Genomic DNA, 17,616 nt, shown 5'->3' with positions numbered 1-17,616 from the left:
TTTGATTCTCTACAGTGTAGAAACAGGCCCTTCAGCCCAACCAGTCCACACCAACCCTCTGGGGAGTGACCCACCCAGACCCATTTCCCTCTGACTAATGCACCTAACACTATGGGCAATTTAGCATGGCCAATTCACCTAACCTGCACATCTTTGGACTGTGGGAGGAAACCGGAGCACCTGGAGGAAACCCACGCAGACACAGGGAGAATGTGCAAACTCCACACAGACAGTTGCCCGAGGCTGGAATTGAACCTGGGACCCTGGTACTGTGAGGCAGCAGTGCTAACCACTGAGCCACCATGCCGCCCATGAATGGACCTGAGGCATCAATCGGAAAATAAAAAATCATGTAGATCTTTATGTGTAGATCATTTTTAGACTCATTTCATGGAAGCTTTCGTTTTCCTTTTGTGAAGTTATGCTTTGTCTGGAGTTATTCTGAATGCTCCAAGTTTGTGTTGTTTGCAGCAGTCTGTTTTTGTGAGTCATTTTGTATTGGTCCTTTAGGGTGTGACATTAACAGCTGCTATTGGTGGTGCTGACATATCTGTGGTAATCACTGTACTGAATAGTTACTCCGGCTGGGCCCTGTGTGCTCAAGGGTTTCTGCTGAACAACAGCCTCTTAACTATTGTTGGTGCCTTGATTGGGTCTTCTGGTGCTATCCTCTCCTACATCATGTGTGTGGTAAGCAATGTATTTGTGCATGTTTCTACAGACATTTCGCAAACAGGAAAGTTAATGGATGAAAATGCTGAGCAGATGCAAGTTTCAATGTTGCGCTGACAACAGCATGTCAACTTTCTTTAATTTTTCATTAAAGCGTAAGAAATAGGTAAAAGAGTAGGCCATTGGGCTCTAAGATGCACTTTTGACATTTAGCACAATCATAGCTATCAACTCCAGGCACATACCCCAACCTTACATCCCTTGATTCCCTCGATGCCCAAGAATCTATTTCTCAGTCTTGAATATAATTAACAATGAATCGGCCACAGTTTAAGATATACCAAGATTTGCAACCCTTTGAGTGTACAAATTTCCCCTCAGCTCCGTCCTAAATGACTGACTCCTTATCCTGAGACAATGCTCTCTATTTCTAAATCTTGCAACTGTGAAAACATTATGATGGCAGGTCTTAGAGATATAGGTTGGCGGCACAGAAAAAGCACATCAGATCTGTGCTGCACAAAAACAGCCACTTGACTATTCTAATCCCATTTTATAGCACCTGACCTATAGCCTTCTATGCCAAGGCATTGCATGTGCTCATCAAAATGTTTCTTAAATACTATGAGGATATGTGCCTCTGCCACCCTTACAGGCGCTGGTTTCCAGATTCCTACCACCTTCTGGATGAAAGATAATTCTCGTCCCGTTTAAATCTCCTGCCTCTTACCTTAAATCTATGCTCCCATTCTAACAAGGGGAAGTTTCTTCCAGTTTACCTTATCTGTTCCTACATCTCACTTATGCCCCCTCAGCCTCTTCTGCTCCAAAGACAACACTCCCCCTTATGTCTATGCTATCCTCTTAACCTCTCCAATCCAGACAACACCCTGATAAACATCCTCTGCACCCTCTTCAGGGCTTTCACATCCCTCCTATACTGTGGATTCCATAACTTCACACAATACTCTAACTGTGGCCTAACCAATTGTTTATACAATTCCAGCATAACGTACCTGCTCTTAAACTCTATACCTCAGTTAGGTTTCCTATGTGCCTTTTTAATCACTTTATCTGCCTGAGTAATTACCTTAATGGACTGGAGGACATGCACATCAAGGCTTAGACCATAAGACCATAAGACATAGGAGTGGAAGTAAGGCCATTCGGCCCATCGAGTCCACTCCGCCATTCAATCATGGCTGATGCGCATTTCAGCTCCACTTGCCAGCGTTCTCCCCGTAGCCCTTAATTCCTCTAGACAACAAGAACCTATCAGTCTCGGCCTTGAAGACATTTAGCGTCCCGGCTTCCACTGCACTCCGTGGCAATGAATTCCACAGGCCCACCACTCTCTGGCTGAAGAAATGTCTCCGCATTTCCGTTCTGAAATGACCCCCTCTAATTCTAAGGCTGTGTCCACGGGTCCTAGTCTCCTTGCCTAACAGAAACAATTTTCTAGCATCCACCTTTTCAAAGCCATGTATTATTTTGTACGTCTCTATTAGATCTCCCCTTAATCTTCTAAACTCCAACGAATACAATCCCAGTATCCTCAGCCGTTCCTCATATGCTAGACCTGTCATTCCAGGGATCATCCGTGTGAATCTCCGCTGGACACGTTCCAGTGCCAGTATGTCCTTCCTGAGGTGTGGGGACCAAAACTGGACACAGTACTCCAAATGGGGCCTAACCAGAGCTTTATAAAGTCTTAGTAGTACATCTCTGCTTTTATATTCCAACCCTCTTGAGATAAGAGACAACATTGCATTCGCTTTCTTAATCACAGACTCAACCTGCATGTTTACCTTTAGAGAATCCTCGACTAGCACTCCCAGATCCCTTTGTGCTTTGGCTTTATTAAGTTTCTCACCATTTAGAAAGTAGTCCATTCCTATATTCTTTTTGCCAAAGTGCAAGACCTCGCACTTGCTCACGTTAAATTCCATCAGCCATTTCCTGGACCACTCTCCCAACCTGTCTAGATCCTTCTGTAGCCTCCCCACTTCCTCAGTACTACCTGCCTGTCTACCTAACTTTGTATCATCGGCAAACTTCGCTAGAATGCCCCCGGTTCCCTCATCCAAATCATTAATATATAATGCGAACAGCTGTGGCCCCAGCACCGAACCCTGCGGGACACCGCTCGTCACCGGCTGCCATTCTGAAAAAGAACCTTTTATCCCAACTCTCTGCCTTCTGTTAGATAGCCAATCCTCAATCCATCCCAGCAGCTCACCTCGAACACCATGGGCCCTCACCTTGCTCAGCAGTCTCCCGTGTGGCACCTTATCAAAGGCCTTTTGAAAGTCCAGATAGACCACATCCACTGGGTTCCCCTGGTCTAACCTACTTGTTACCTCTTCAAAAAATTCCAACAGGTTTGTCAGGCATGACCTCCCTTTACTAAATCCATGTTGACTTGTTCTAATCAGACTCTGCTCTTCCAAGAATTTAGAAACCTCATCCTTAGACTGAATAGACTGGGGCTGTTTTCCCTGGAGCACAGAGACTGAGGGGTTTACAAAACCATGAGGAGAATAGATAGGAGAAATAGACAAGGTCTTTTCCCTGGGGTTGGGGAGTCCAGAACTAGAGGGCATAGGTTTAGGGTAAGAGGGGAAAGATGTAAAAGGGACCTAAGGGGCAACTTTTTCACACAGAGGGTGGTGCATGTATGGTATGAGCTGCCAGAAGAAATGGTAGAGGCTGGTACAATTACAGCATTCAAAAGGCATCTGGATGGGTGTATGAATAGGTAGGGTTTATAGGGATATGGGCCAAGTGTGGACAAATAGGACTATGTTAGGTTAGGATATTTGGTCGGCATGGATGAATTGGACCGGAGGGTTTGTTTCCGTGCTGTACATCTCTATAACTCTGTCAGAATTCTAATTTTGAAGTTGTGCTCCATGATCTGTATTCTTCCACAAGATTTGTTCCTTCCCCATGTTTAAGTTGATTAATGAGCTTCAAACATTGATGCAGTATGCAGCCATGGATGGGGCTAGAGTATGACATTAGAATTTTCTCTGTGGAATTCATGTCTGTATTTATTTGTAGCAATAGAGGTAGAGCTGGGAGGAATAGTGGCCTCAATTGGATAGTCATCAGGAATGGTTAATACAAGATTCAAATGTTGCATAATGAGCTCCTTTTAAGTTTCAGTTTAAGGCACAAGAGTTCTTTGACTCTGTAACACAGCAAAGCTGGCCTGGGAGTCCTGTATTCTAATGCTGGGTGCAGAATGTGAAATGGCATTGAGATTCCTTTTTCAAATAAAGGACTACGATTGAGGCTGTTTAGCAGAGTGGTGAGTTATGTGCTAGCACCTGAATCCAGATTCTCCATAGCCAGTCCTTGAACTGTCAGAAAGAAATGTATATTGGAAACCAAATCACTTCTACGCAACAAAAAAGGGAACTTGAGTTGTTGTTCAACTGAATGAATGAATGAATGAATCAGTGGCACTAATGAAGGGACAGAACTGTTTGAAACAAGACATCATTGGGCACCTGGAATGGTAATGATGGCGAAAGACATTAAATGTAGAAAAGAAAATGACATTTCTTAATTTGCATTCTGAGAATAGGTATTTAAATATCTTTGAAGTCAGTACCCATAAGAGGTCAACTTTTCAGTTAGCTTTTGGATTTATTTTTCTACCTGCGTGTTAGCTATTAGTGATTTATTTAAGGAAGACTGATAATTTATGGCAGAGTCTCTGTTTTATCCTCTCTGTCTTCTTTGTTTCAACAGCCTTCAGACATTGATGAATTGTCCACTTTGAGTCCTGCTCAATTTTATTTTTGGAGCCAAACTCTTTCCTGCAGTTAACTGTATTGGTCGTCCCATTTACATACAGTCAGTATATTTCAGATTCTCAAGATGTGCTTTTGTAGTCAATGAATTACATTTGAAGTTTAATCGCTGTTTATGTAAAATTGCTCTGACCTGAATCATAATCATTTTAAGTTTGTTTACTTTAAATATCTTTTTAATCATGCAATGCTATCTTGATGCACTTTTGAAAAACTTAATAAGGATATGTTTGCCATGGTTTTCTATTTAATGAATTTATGAAAATATCTCAACGCTCACCTTTGACCCCTTTGCTAACTTTGCTACTCAGTAATTTTGGGTCAGCTGTTGTGCAATCTCTTTAGCTTATCCTTTTTCCTGTCCAGCACCCTCATTACTGACCCTTCATTAGCCTTTTCTGGTCTTCGTGGAACCCAGCAGTCAATTTTCTAGTTTTTTTTTGATTTTTGTCACAGCCCCACTTCATTGCCCAAAATTAAATCCAGCAGTTTTCTTTCTCTCTGTGTCATAAACATACTGATCCTGCCATTTGTTCTAGTTGTATTTCAAAAAAAGCATCACTAGATGTTTACATGGCTAAAATTACATTGTTAATGCTTTGATGTACTGTCATAGCTTTGAACTGTCTGCAGTTTCCCCCCACTGTCTCATTTTCACAATTTGGTGACCAAGCATTACTCCATCTATACAAGTCCTCTCTTAGTGCAAGTATCTGTATTTGCTGTGGAATTATTCATCAATGCTGCTTTGTTCAACAAGGTAACTCACAAAACATTAAGTAATAACATAAGAGCCCATGGTGTTGGAGGCAGTATATTGGCATGGAATATAAATATTCCATGTATATTGGCATTGGCATGGAGAATTGACTTACGGGCAGGAAACAGCAAGTGGCGAAGGGGTCCTTTTTCAGGTTGGTGACCTGTGACCAGTGGGACATTCCACAGGGATCAGTGCTGAGACCGCTACTGTTTACAATATATTAATGACTTGGAGGAAGGAAGTGAATGCACTGTAGCCAAATTTGCAGATGACACAAAAATAGTGGCAAGGACAGATAATGAGAGGTCTTACAAACAGTTTACAGAGGGATAATGATAGTTGAAGTAAGTGGTGAAAAGGTGGCATGCAGAGTTTAAAGGAAAATGTGAATGGAGAACAAGAGAACAGACTATGATTTAAATGGAGAATAACTATAAAAAAACTGTAACATAAAGAGATATGGGCGAACTTGTGCACAAAACACAGAAGGCTAGCACACAGTTGCAGTAGGTGATCAGGAAGGCAAATGAAATGGTGGCCCTTATTTCAGTGGGGTTGGAGTATAAGGGCAGGGAAGGCTTACTGCAACTGTACAGGGGGCTGTGGAGACCACATCTGGACTACTGTGGACAGTTTTCGTCCCATTATTTAAGGAAAGATATATCACTGGATGGCGGCAGAACTGAGAAGATTTCTGAGGATGGTCTCAGTATGTCTTATGGATTGTCTTATCAGCAAAGATGAAACAAGTTGGGGCTCTGCTTGCTAGAATTTATAAGAATGAGAGATGATCTCATTGAAACATATAGGATTCTTAACAGATTTGACAAGGTAAATGCTGAGACGATAATTCCCCTCATTGGAGAGTCTAGGACCAGAGCCACAGTCTCAAAATTAAAGGGTGCCACTTTGAGGCTGAGATGAGCAGGAATTTCTTGTTTCAGAACATTGTGTGTCTTGGAACTTCTTGCCACAGAGACCTATGGGCGCAGAATCCTTGTGTAAATTTAAGTCTGAGATAGATTCTTGATCAGTACAGGAATCAAGTGTTCTGGAGAAAAGACATGAAGAGGGTGTGAGGAATGTCGGATTAGCCATCATCCTGTTGAATGATGGAGCAGGCTCAAGGGGTCGAGTGGCTTACTCCTGCTCCTATTTTTTTAAGGGGGTTTTATGAACTTTCTTTTCGTCTTGCCTCATCCTAAAATATTGTAACCAGGAATATTACGTTCTCCGATTTGTCCCTCACCATTGTAACCATTTTTCAAGTTGCGTTTGAGTGCTTTGTGCATTCACATTTCAACTGTTTATTGTCATGCTCAGTGCAGGCATTTTGTAATAGGAGCTTTCAGTGAATATTTAAAAAAATTGAACACCATCAAGTTGTTAGGACGACTGCAGGAAATCACATGTCTTTTGGCATTTGGACTATAGATGGTATCAAGGTTCTGACAAATATCCTGATTGAAATGAACATAGATGAGTGTGCATCACATCCATTTGTGGAATTCATACTTTAATTGTCTAACTGTGGTTCACCAACTAAAGGTTACATATTGTCTGTCTGGACTCAAAAACCCAAGTCCAGTTTCACTCCGTGCCTTACAGTGGCCTGCCTCATCCAAACTGGGCTGTGGTCAGCTTCAGAAATGTGAATCCACACAACAGGATGTGGAACTAACACGAACACAACAGTTCATTTGCAGAAAGACCTTGAAGTTTTGAAAAGTTACTTCATGCGACAGCCATCTTTTTGTCTGTTTTTTAAAAATCAGACAGAACTATTAATCACATGCCAGGATGTGAACGAGACTCAGACTAGTTGCAGGTCATCTAGCAGCCAATGTACTTTACCTGTTCTAGTTTCAAAGTTCACCTGACACCCAAACTCTTAGATATTCAATAATAAGAAACTTCACAACCTGCTGTGAAAGCTTCACTTGATCTTCATATGATCTTCATTTCAACTTAAAATCATCGAACCCATTCAACAAACAACAGGTCGGTCACGTGGCCGACTGGAAACTGTAAATCAAAGACTGAATTAACTGTAATCTGTAAAGTACAAAATCTTTCACTCTGTTCAGTCATCATTGTGTATGTGAGACTGACTTGCCGAAATTGTGCTAAATCAGGTGGGTGAGAGTAAGTCACTTCCTTTGTTTTAAAACCACAAAGGTTTACTGCTGAACGTTTTAATCGGCATACTCACTGCAAAGGTAAGGAAAATTAATACCCCTTTCATCACAAAGTAACTGATTGTGGGTGATAAGAGAGTACATATATTCTGTTTGTGATGGAATTGGGGTTAGTCCTCAGAATTTAAATCCTTTGGAGCAAATGAACCAAAAAAAGAAAAGAAAAAAGAATCTGACTTTAAAAAAAATGGTTGTTGTTGAGAAAAATAACATAGCACAAATTGTTGAGATAAATATGAAAGGAACTGCAGCAGTTTTAGACCTGACCACCTTCAGCTGTTTCATCAGTGACCTTCCCCCCCATTATAAGGTCAGAATTGGAGATGTTTGCTGATGATTACAAAATGATCAGCACCATTCCTGACTCCTCAGATACTGAAGGAGGCCATGTTTAAACACAGCAGTACCTGTGCAATATCCAAGTTGGGCTGACAAGTAGCAAATAGCATTCATGCCACATAAGTTCCTAGCAATGACCATCTCCAATGAGAGAGAATCTTTCTATAAGCCCATGATGTCACTGGCATTCCCATATCAATATCCTGGAGGTTACCATTGTCCAGAAATGGAACTCAACTAACCATATAAGTACTGCAGCTGCAAGAGTGGATCAGAGGCTAGTAATCCCACAGCGAGTGACTAATGTTCTGACTTCTTCATTTCTGTTTATAAACTACAAGAGACAAATCTGGAGTGCTGTGGAATAATTTACACTTGCCTAAATGAGTGCAGCTCCAATTACAATTAAGAATCTTGACACCTTTCAGGACAAAGCAACCGCTTGATAGGTATCACACTTCTCAAACAGCCATTCCCTCCACCACTCAGAAGCACAGCCAGTCAGGCAGCATCCAAGGAGCAGGAGGGTCGACGTTTCGGGCATAAGTCCTTCCATCAGGAATGAGGCTTGTGGGTCAAGGGGGGCTGGTGGATAAATTGGAGGAGGGAGATGCTGGGGGGAGTGGGGAAGTAGCTGGGAATGCGATAGGTAGATGAAGGTTGGGGTAAAAATAATGGGCCAGAGAAGAGGGTGGAGTTTGGGAGACAGTACGCCAACTTGTGGAATGTTTCAGAGAACATCTCTGGGACACCACCAACCAAACCCACTGCCCTGTGGCTGAACACTTTAAACTCCCCCTCCCACTCTCCCAAGGACATGTAGGTCCTAGGCCTCCTCCACCGCCAAGCCCTAACCACCCACGCCTGGGATCCTCCAACTCCATAGGATCAATGTGGATTTCACCAGGTTTCCAATTTCCCCTCCGCACACCTTATTTCAGATCTAACTTTCCAACTCGGCACTGCCCTCTTGAACAATCCTACCAATCCATTTTCCTCCCCACCTATCTGCTCCACCCTTCTCTCCAACCTATCACTTTCACCCCTCACCTTCACCTACTTATTGCAACCTCAACTACCTTCTCCCCTGCCCACTCCCCTCCCATTTATCTCTAACCCCCTTGGCCCACAAGCCTCATTCCTGATTAAGGGCTTATGCCCAAAACGTCAACTTTCCTGCTCCTTGGATGGTGCCTGACCAGCTGTGCTTTTCCAGCTCCCCACTATTTGACTCTGATCTCACTTTCTACTACTCAGGAACAGCAACGCGTACCGTCTGCAGAAATTGTCCAGTGCTTCTTAGAGAGCACTTTCCAAACTCCCTTATGAACACTCCTCTCCAGAATGACAGGGACTGCAGATACGTAGGAGCAGCACTTCCTATGAATTCGCTCCAAGTCATTCACCACCCTGACTTGGAAATATATCACTGTTACTTCAGTGTTACTGCAACTAAATCCTGGAACTCCCTCCCTAATGGCACAATGGGTCTACCTTCAGCAATGGACTGACCTACAACAATGGATTGTAGCAGTTCCAGAAGGCAGCTCACTACCACTTCTCAAGGGGAACCAATGATGAGCATTGGATGCTGATCCACTCAGTGACGTCCATGGCCTGTGAATAAAGAAAAAGCAATATTTGTGAATACCAAGATTGCACCATAAAATGGCTCATTTTGACATAAAAGCTTTGAGCAACAGGATTACTTAACCTTGGTGAAAAGAGTGCACACAATGATAGAACAGCTATAATGCGTAACTAAGCAATAGAATTTAATCTATAGCATTCCGACATGAAGCCCAAGGTACTAAAGATATTTGATAAACTTCTTAGCCTCAGCCAGAATCAAAGCAGCTAGAGGTTCTGGGAATAAAAAAAGGCAAAAATGTACCTCAAGATGTGGAGGCTGGAGTTTGAGTTTCCAGCAAGTGGGAACTAGAGAAGGAATGAGAGAGAAAGCAACCTCCCAGCTGGAGAAGCTTGAGAAGGAATTCCAAGTGCAATCAAATGGGGACCTGAGATAGACTGAAGCAACATGGGAGAGCTTGACTTTAGCTAGTTGTAAGGTCTTGGGGGAGTGCTAAAATACCAGAGCTTAGAGATAAGCTTTGCTTTGTGAAGTTATTCATTCCTAACTAGTTCAAGAATGAGGCTGAGGATATAGAGACCTTAATAAAAACCGAAAAGAACTGCAGCTGCTGTAAATCAGAAACAAAAACAGAAATTGCTGGAAAATTTCAGTAGGTCTGGCAGCAGCTATGGAGAGAAATCACAGTTAATTCAGAACAGGAAGGGTCACTCGACCCAAAAGATTAATTGATTACTCTCCACAGATATTACCAAGCCTGCTGAACTTTTTCAGCAATCTCTGATGTGGGAACCTTCTTCCATCCTTTAAGAATTTAGCAGATCTGTTAACAAGGCTGGGAGAAGTCTGGATTGTCCTCATAGAAACTCCCAGAGATTTATTCCCTGTTCACCCCGACATTGGTGCAAACTATGAATAGACAAAAGCTGCTATTCCAAGTGTCTACAAACCTAAATCGATTCTGGAGGTGGAGGACCAACAGGTCCATAAATCTTATAAACAGTCTTATCAAATTTTCCTCAAATTCAGAAGAATTTGTAATAATTTGCATTTGACCAGCGGCTGCTATCCCTAAGTATTGATGATGCTTAGTCCTGCCCAGGAAAAATAGCCCTGCTGAATGAATTAAAAATTGCCTCCTGTACAGTCTTCAACCTCATATAGAGGTGTGAAGGCATCTGATAGTTAGAGACAAGGCCATTACGGCTGAGAGTTGACCCACAAAACTCTTAACATGAGACCTATTTTAATTTAGTGACTCGTACAAGCTGGGGAGAGACAAGATGGAGGGAGATGAAACACAGATTGACTCGAGTGGAAAGAAGAGTCGAAAAGGCAGGGCTGACTAATCCCCAATTTAAAAAGAACAGTTTTCTTTGACATACTGGCGAAAGTTGGGAAGGGCCTGACTGGACCATCTTTGAAATTCTAAGAAAGCTATTGGTTTTTCAAAAGATCAACACAGGTTAGGGATTAGAGTCATGTCTGTAACTTTGAAGGCACTGAGCCCAGATGCAAACATGGTTGTGGTAGGTCAGTATACCCACCAAAGTTTCTTGCTTAAAGGAAAGATAACTGCTTTAGTATCAAAAGCTTTGAGGAGAGAAATAACCATAAGAGACACAGGTTGCCTTTAAACAGTACTTGCAGTGAAGGTCACTGAAATACCACCCCAATTGTTGGTCAAAGAGGTTACAGACACATGATTAAAGGTTCCCTTCATAAAGATTTACTGACAGAATAAGTTGATGAGTCACAGCTGGGGTTGTACCAAGCTTACCCAGACTGAGGGTAGACCTATTACTTGGAAGTGACTTGCTAGGTTCTGTGTCCAGAGGGTCCAAAGCATTTCACAAAGCATGGGGAAACAGAAGGGAAACAGCAAAACACTGCTTAGCCAAAAAGAGCTGAGGAAATCTATAAATTCAGAGGAGTGGCAGGGCAGGAAGGATTAGGGAACTGAAGGAAAGGCAATAAAGAATCGAGAAGGCTAGGTAAGAACCTACTGAATTTCAGGTGCCCCTCAGTCTAAGAGGATAGAACCCACAAAAGTTCAGAAGCCAAGGCCTGGCCTATAAAATTGAAAAAGAATTAAGGGTCTGAACCAGTGGTCTGGTTAGCAGATAGCTTCTCTCAGGAATTGTCAAGGAATAGAGGAACTTCCCAAACTAGACAACAAAGGTGATACCTTGCCCAGCTAAAGTTCGTTAGGGGAGTCCAGTGGAAATTAGAAGCCGCCTATTGGCAGGAGTCTCTCAGGAAACATGGGGCACATTAAGGACAAGTACAGCCCTAAGGTGAAGGGAAAAGAAACATCAACTTACCCAAAGGTGTGCTGCACTTTCAGAAGCTACAAGAAAATGAAATTGTCCACTAAACCATCACAGGGCCAGATTCAAGACATACCCAGTGCTTCACTTTCTGAGCCCACTGAGGACAAGGTACAGAATCATCTGAGGAACAAGATTGCAGAAACCATGGTTAGTGGAAGCATCCATGAAAGGGTTAAGAGCTTTACATGCAGCATATCAAAACAGGCAGAGGCATTTACATTGGACTGACTTGGGAGCAGACCTTGAACGTGTGAAATCTGAGCCCACCATATGAGTCAGTGTGGAATTTGAACTCCCCTCAACCACTAAAAGCCTTGTGAATCATCGGTCTATTGGTATTACAGTCTCTGAAACCTTACATACAGATATCAATGAACAGCCATGAGAAAAAAACACAATTTGAGATTTGAAAAAAAAACTGAATTTGTTTTTTTTTGAATAAAGAGGGTAATTAATGGTACTAGCTTCCTGCTTGACTGTCAGAATATGTGCAGAATGGATGAGTTTATTTCCTTTTGCTTCACAAGGAAACTCCATTCAGAGTTACCCACTACAGACGTGTCATATTATGAATTGTCAATCCATACTTATAAAAATGGACACCAAAAAACTTAAGTGGGCTGAGGTAAGTCATGTGACTTTGGCATTTGGACCATAGACAATGTCAAGCCTCTGGCAAAAACCTATTTAAAATGGAGAGAAGTGAGGACACCTCACAGCCATTTATGGAATTCACACATTGCATTATTTAAGGGTACCAACACCTAAAGACTATGGGTTTTCCAGACTGTTTCACATTCGACCAAATAGAAGAGCAGAACTCAATGACCATTATCGACTTCCCATGATATCATGACGGACTCCCTCATCCAAACGAGACTGAGTGGGTCTCAGAAATGTTAACCCACAACACAAGATGTGGAATAAATGTGAACACAGCACTTCATTTGCACCCAACCTTGAATCTGAATTGAATTGAATTGAATTTATTGTCATGTGTACTGAGACAATCATTTTGTTTGTGTCAAGAGATTGGCTAAGTGCTGTTTGCAGGTAAAGCAAGCAAAACCACTTTCCATTTCAAAACATATTAATTTTGGGCAGAAAAGGAGCACATACATTGTTATTTTGATAAAGATCCTTATTCTTGTTCCTCCCTTCTCATTTAATATATTTGATGTCCTTTGGCCCTTCTATATCCAGGCTTTCATTTCCCACAAGCCTTACAGCCTTCCTCTTGCTTTCTATCTTTCTGTTTCTATTCCAATAGCTTTATGTTGACTGGTTGCTCCTCTGTGTTCTCAGACATAGGCATGCTCTTGCTAGTTGTAGCTTAGGCTAGAACTTACAGTGGTCAAACATAAATACACTTTCTGTGGCCTGGGGCAGGATATTTGTTCCAGTATAAGTGCAAGGACAAAAGTGGGAAACCATATAATTTCACATCACTGACTAGCATGCTGGGTTATTGGCATTATACTGCCTCTGGGCTATTTTCCACCCACATGACTGTAACACGTGACTCCCTGGTTCCAGAGCAGAGAGCCAGCAGTGCACACTGCCACTGTTGCCCTCCACAATGGTGGTCTAGCAGTTATGGCCAATTCTAAATTCAAAATTTGGAATTTAAATTTGCTTGGAGGTGCCCTCTATCTTTTTGTTTGTATCTGGAATGGTGGATTGCAGCTCCTTCCATAGTTGGCAGCCTCCTGTCAGACCTCAGCTTCTAATGCACCCACCCCTGCCATCCTTAGTAGAGGTATGAGTGTCCAATGATACCTTCTTTGAAAATGCTGCTGGGTGACTATTCCTGACACAATGCTGGCTTAGGAGAGCCATTTGCACCCAAAGTCCTACATAAAACTTCCCTCTGTTTACAAAATCAAGGATTTAAATAACGTCCTGGCTTTCAGAGCATCTGAGATCTGCATTTTGTGACAAAATGTTTATTTCACCTCCTTAGGAACTTGCATTCTTTTCTCATTTAAGTGACTTTAGCAAATGTGAATCTTAAGCAATACAAGTGCAGAGAGTGTATCTACAAGATGATCTGACTCAAAACCTTGAAATTTGACACATTTTCTGTCTTCTGCTTCCTTTTGTTTTTCAGAGGTTTAGAAAGATCTTATTTCCTCACCCCCATAAAGAATCGGGAAATATATTTGCCAGACCAATTTTAGGCAAATTATTGCAGGAAATGTATATTATGTTGCAGTTATTAAAAATTACCACAGGGAGACAGACTGCTGTTGCTGTAAATATCCCAGTGCACTGATTTAACAAGCAGCTTTTCCTCTTTTTAAAGTCTCTGTTGTTTCAATTCTGTTGTTCTCCACAAAATTCTTATAAAGCTACCAAGTAAATTCCTGTGCTGTACTGAAGCAGCAAAAGAGGAAGCGAATCAAATGTGACAAAACTTATTACATAAAGCTTTTTATTTGTAGGCCATGAACCGCTCTCTGGTTAATGTGATTGTTGGTAGTTACGGCAATTCATCTACTGGCATTGGTAAACCCATGGAAATCAAAGGCACTCACACTGAAATCAGTGTGGACCAAACAATTGGGATGATCAGCAATGCCAATGATATCATCATTACTCCAGGTCAGTGTTTAGAGGAAAAGTAAACATACTTTTTTTTCTGAGGATGCTTTAAGAAGAAACTTGGGATTTAGAGTTGGCTTGGGAGGTTTGAAATTCCTGTGGTCAATGACCATGCTTTTGGATGACTTTTTAGATCTGTCATTCCTGCTTTGTGTAGAAATACCATGTGTAACTGTGCAAGAGACCTTTTCAAATTTTAAATAACGTTGCACATGATGTTTACCACGTTGGGTTTGCCCCATTTCCTTTGGTTTTACTTGGAATTCATTCAACAGCATTCAAAGACAAAATAGTTTTCAGTTTTGACTTTTATTGAATGTTTATCTTCTGTGAAAATGTCACGAGGCTGGATTTAATGTAGGGTGACGTGGGTCTCAGAACTAGTTAGAAAATAGTTGGGAGGTGCACACCGATTCATCAGGAAGGCTTAACCAGGTTTAGTAGGGTAATGAGGGCGCCCCTGGGATTTCGGACCCCAAAGGGAGGTAGACCCCTCCATCCCGCCTGGAGATTCCGAACAATCTTCATTGATGGCAGCATCACTGTCAGCCATGGTACTGGAAGTATTGCTGCAGAGTCTTTGCCATGGCTTGTAGCTGGATCCTTCGATGCAGGTGAGTGAAGGAAGGATGGAGCGGATCTGGGGGAGGAGGAGAAGGTCTCAGATAGATGCGTATCAGAGAGTGAGGGGAAAGCAGGGAGGTCAGATGAAGGGGCAGCGATGTGAATTCCAATGTCTGCAATCCAGGCTCCCCTCCCTCGCCCATGCTGATTGGCTATCAGATGTGAAACAAGAAACCCCCCTCAATAAACCACTGGCAAATCTGGTAAGGTTTGGTAGGTGATCATTTCAATGTATTCCTGGGAAAACAGTGCGCCTCCTATTAATCCCTGAACCATGGGTAAATTGCAGGAGGTTCAATTGGTAATCAAGCCAGCCTGTGGGTGCTGTCCTGACACAATCTGGCCCTCGTCATGTTGGGAAGCTGGAGGCCAGCTATGAAATTCTAGTCAGTCTTCGTATTTTTAGCAATGCTTTTAAGGAGTTAAATTATTTCCCTGGCGCTGCACCCACACCGGCCAAAACAATTGCATTGTGAAGAAGGTCAGTAGACCGGCACACAGGTTGGCCTTGTAACTTATGAGCCCTGTTCACCTAATTCCAGCACCACTAATCCAGACCCTGACCTATCACCTTCGATCCCCTCCCCCATTCACCCATTGTACTCTATGCTACTCTCTCCCCACCCCCACCCTCCTCGAGCTTATCTCTCCATGCTCCAGGCTCACTGCCTTTATTCCTGATGAAGGGTTTTTGCCCGAAACGTCGATTTCGAAGCTCCTTGGATGCTGCCTGAACTGCTGTGCTCTTCCAGCACCACTAATCCAGAATAATTCCTGACATTGGCAGGGTCTATCGCTCAGCCTGTATTATAGCACTTGTTCTACATCATCAATAGTTCTCTCTTCAGCAAGCAAGCTGAACTGAGCAAGTGACATTTTCACATCAGCCCCTTCTTTCCTGTGACTTTATTGAAGGAAGTTTATCTGATGTCATCAGATTGACATACGGCCTCTACCGCAATTAAGTGCCCCCAGCCACCATATTTCTGCCAGCATTAGACCGGAGTGAATTCCAGCCATGAATCCTGGAATACAATTGACAATTTCCTTTGGAGCTGTGTCAATTGGTCACCACAACTCAGGAAAAAAAAATTTATTACCTCCAGAGTTTCCAGCATCCTCCACTAAGGATTTGATGGACCATTGGAAAGTCCTCAAAGGAAATGACCCTGCATAATAATGCAAGGAATAGGAGATAGGAAGTCCAGCAGAAGCTAGAAATATTTGTAAAAAACATTTGTAAAATCTCTTATAATCCATGCTTAAGGATAACTCAGACCTCTACTGAAGCAAAGCATTCTCAACTGGGAGAGTCAACTGGAAATAGCAATCTCAACTGATGTTCACACTTCAATTGATATCCTTCTCTATATTTATCACTCAAATTCAACAAGTACTCATTTTGTTGTGAAACGCTGTAACATTTTAGGTTCATGGAAGGTGCAAAGCAAATACATGTCTTTTTCAGTTTTTACTTGGCACGTTATTTTTCTTATTTTAAACCAATCCATCCATCTTATATTGGGAAAATGTGATTATGCTACTTTCCTACTTTTTTCTGGCTGGCTAATCAAACATTAAATCAAGTGAATGAGAACCAATTTTAGGCGTGTATTGAACAGCTGAAGCTTCACTATGGTTGGCATCTGACCCAGACTCCAGAATAGTTTAAGAGCCGTGAGGTTTTTCTGCAGCTCCACAAGTCCCTGGTGAGACCACACTTGGAATATTGTGTCCAGTTCTGGTCGCCCTACTATAAAAAAGATAGAGAGGCTTTGGAGAGGGTGCAAAGAAGGTCTACCAGGATGCTGCCTGGACTGGAGAGCTTGCCTTATGAAGAAAGGTTGAATAAGCTCGGATTTTTCTCTCTGGAGAGAAGGAGGAAGAGAGGAGACCTGATTGAGGTGTACAAAATAATGAGAGGAATAGATAGAGTCAATAGCCAGAGACTTTTCCCCAGGGCAGCATTGACTGGTACGAGAAGTCATAGTTTGAAGATATCAGGGGGAAGATATAAAGGAGACGTCAGAGGTAGGTTCTTTACGCAGAGAGTTATGAATACATGGAATGCGTTGCCAGCTGTGATAGTGGAAGCAGAGTCATTGGGGACATTTAAGCGACTGTTGGATATGCACATGGATAGCAGTGAGTTGAGGGGTGCGTAGGTGAAGTTACTATATTTTACATTAGAATTAAATCTTGGCACAACATCGTAGGCCAAAGGGCCTGTTCTGTGCCGTACTCTTCTATCTAATAGGACAACCTTCAGGAGCGTGCCTCACACTGCGCATGGGGTTTGTTGCAGGTGCTGTGCAAGGAGTTTGGTGCAATCTCCAAGTGATTTTAAAATGTTGTTACCAGTGCTGTTAGCATTAGCAGACAATCCGTTGTTAGTAGGGGTTTTTCCCTAATATGAAAATCTAAACATCACATCGCTAATTGGAATTTTACACATTCATGCATGTATATAACTGGAGGTTGGTTAACCCGGCTGCTAGACAGCTGGTTTTCAATGTAGAGTGATGCCAACAATGTGAGTTCAATTCCCACACTGGCTGAAGTTACCACAAAGGATTCTCCTTTTCACCCTCTCCATTGTGTGAGGTGTGGTGACCCTCAGGTTAAACCACCATCAGTTATCTGTCTCTAACAGGAGAGCGGTGCCTATAGT

The 17,616-nt window shown here is 42.3% G+C and overlaps 1 pseudogene; it reads left to right on the top strand.

The window, feature by feature from the left end:
* LOC140479462 (NAD(P) transhydrogenase, mitochondrial-like) overlaps window positions 1-17,616 on the top strand; it is a 184,778-nt pseudogene that overhangs the window by 111,496 nt on the left and 55,666 nt on the right.

This window comes from Chiloscyllium punctatum, chromosome 1 (genome assembly GCF_047496795.1).
Source record: "Chiloscyllium punctatum isolate Juve2018m chromosome 1, sChiPun1.3, whole genome shotgun sequence".
Taxonomy (NCBI): Eukaryota; Metazoa; Chordata; class Chondrichthyes; order Orectolobiformes; family Hemiscylliidae; genus Chiloscyllium; species Chiloscyllium punctatum.
Note: the sequence above shows the minus strand (reverse complement) of the source record. Positions and strands in the feature narration are given on the sequence as shown.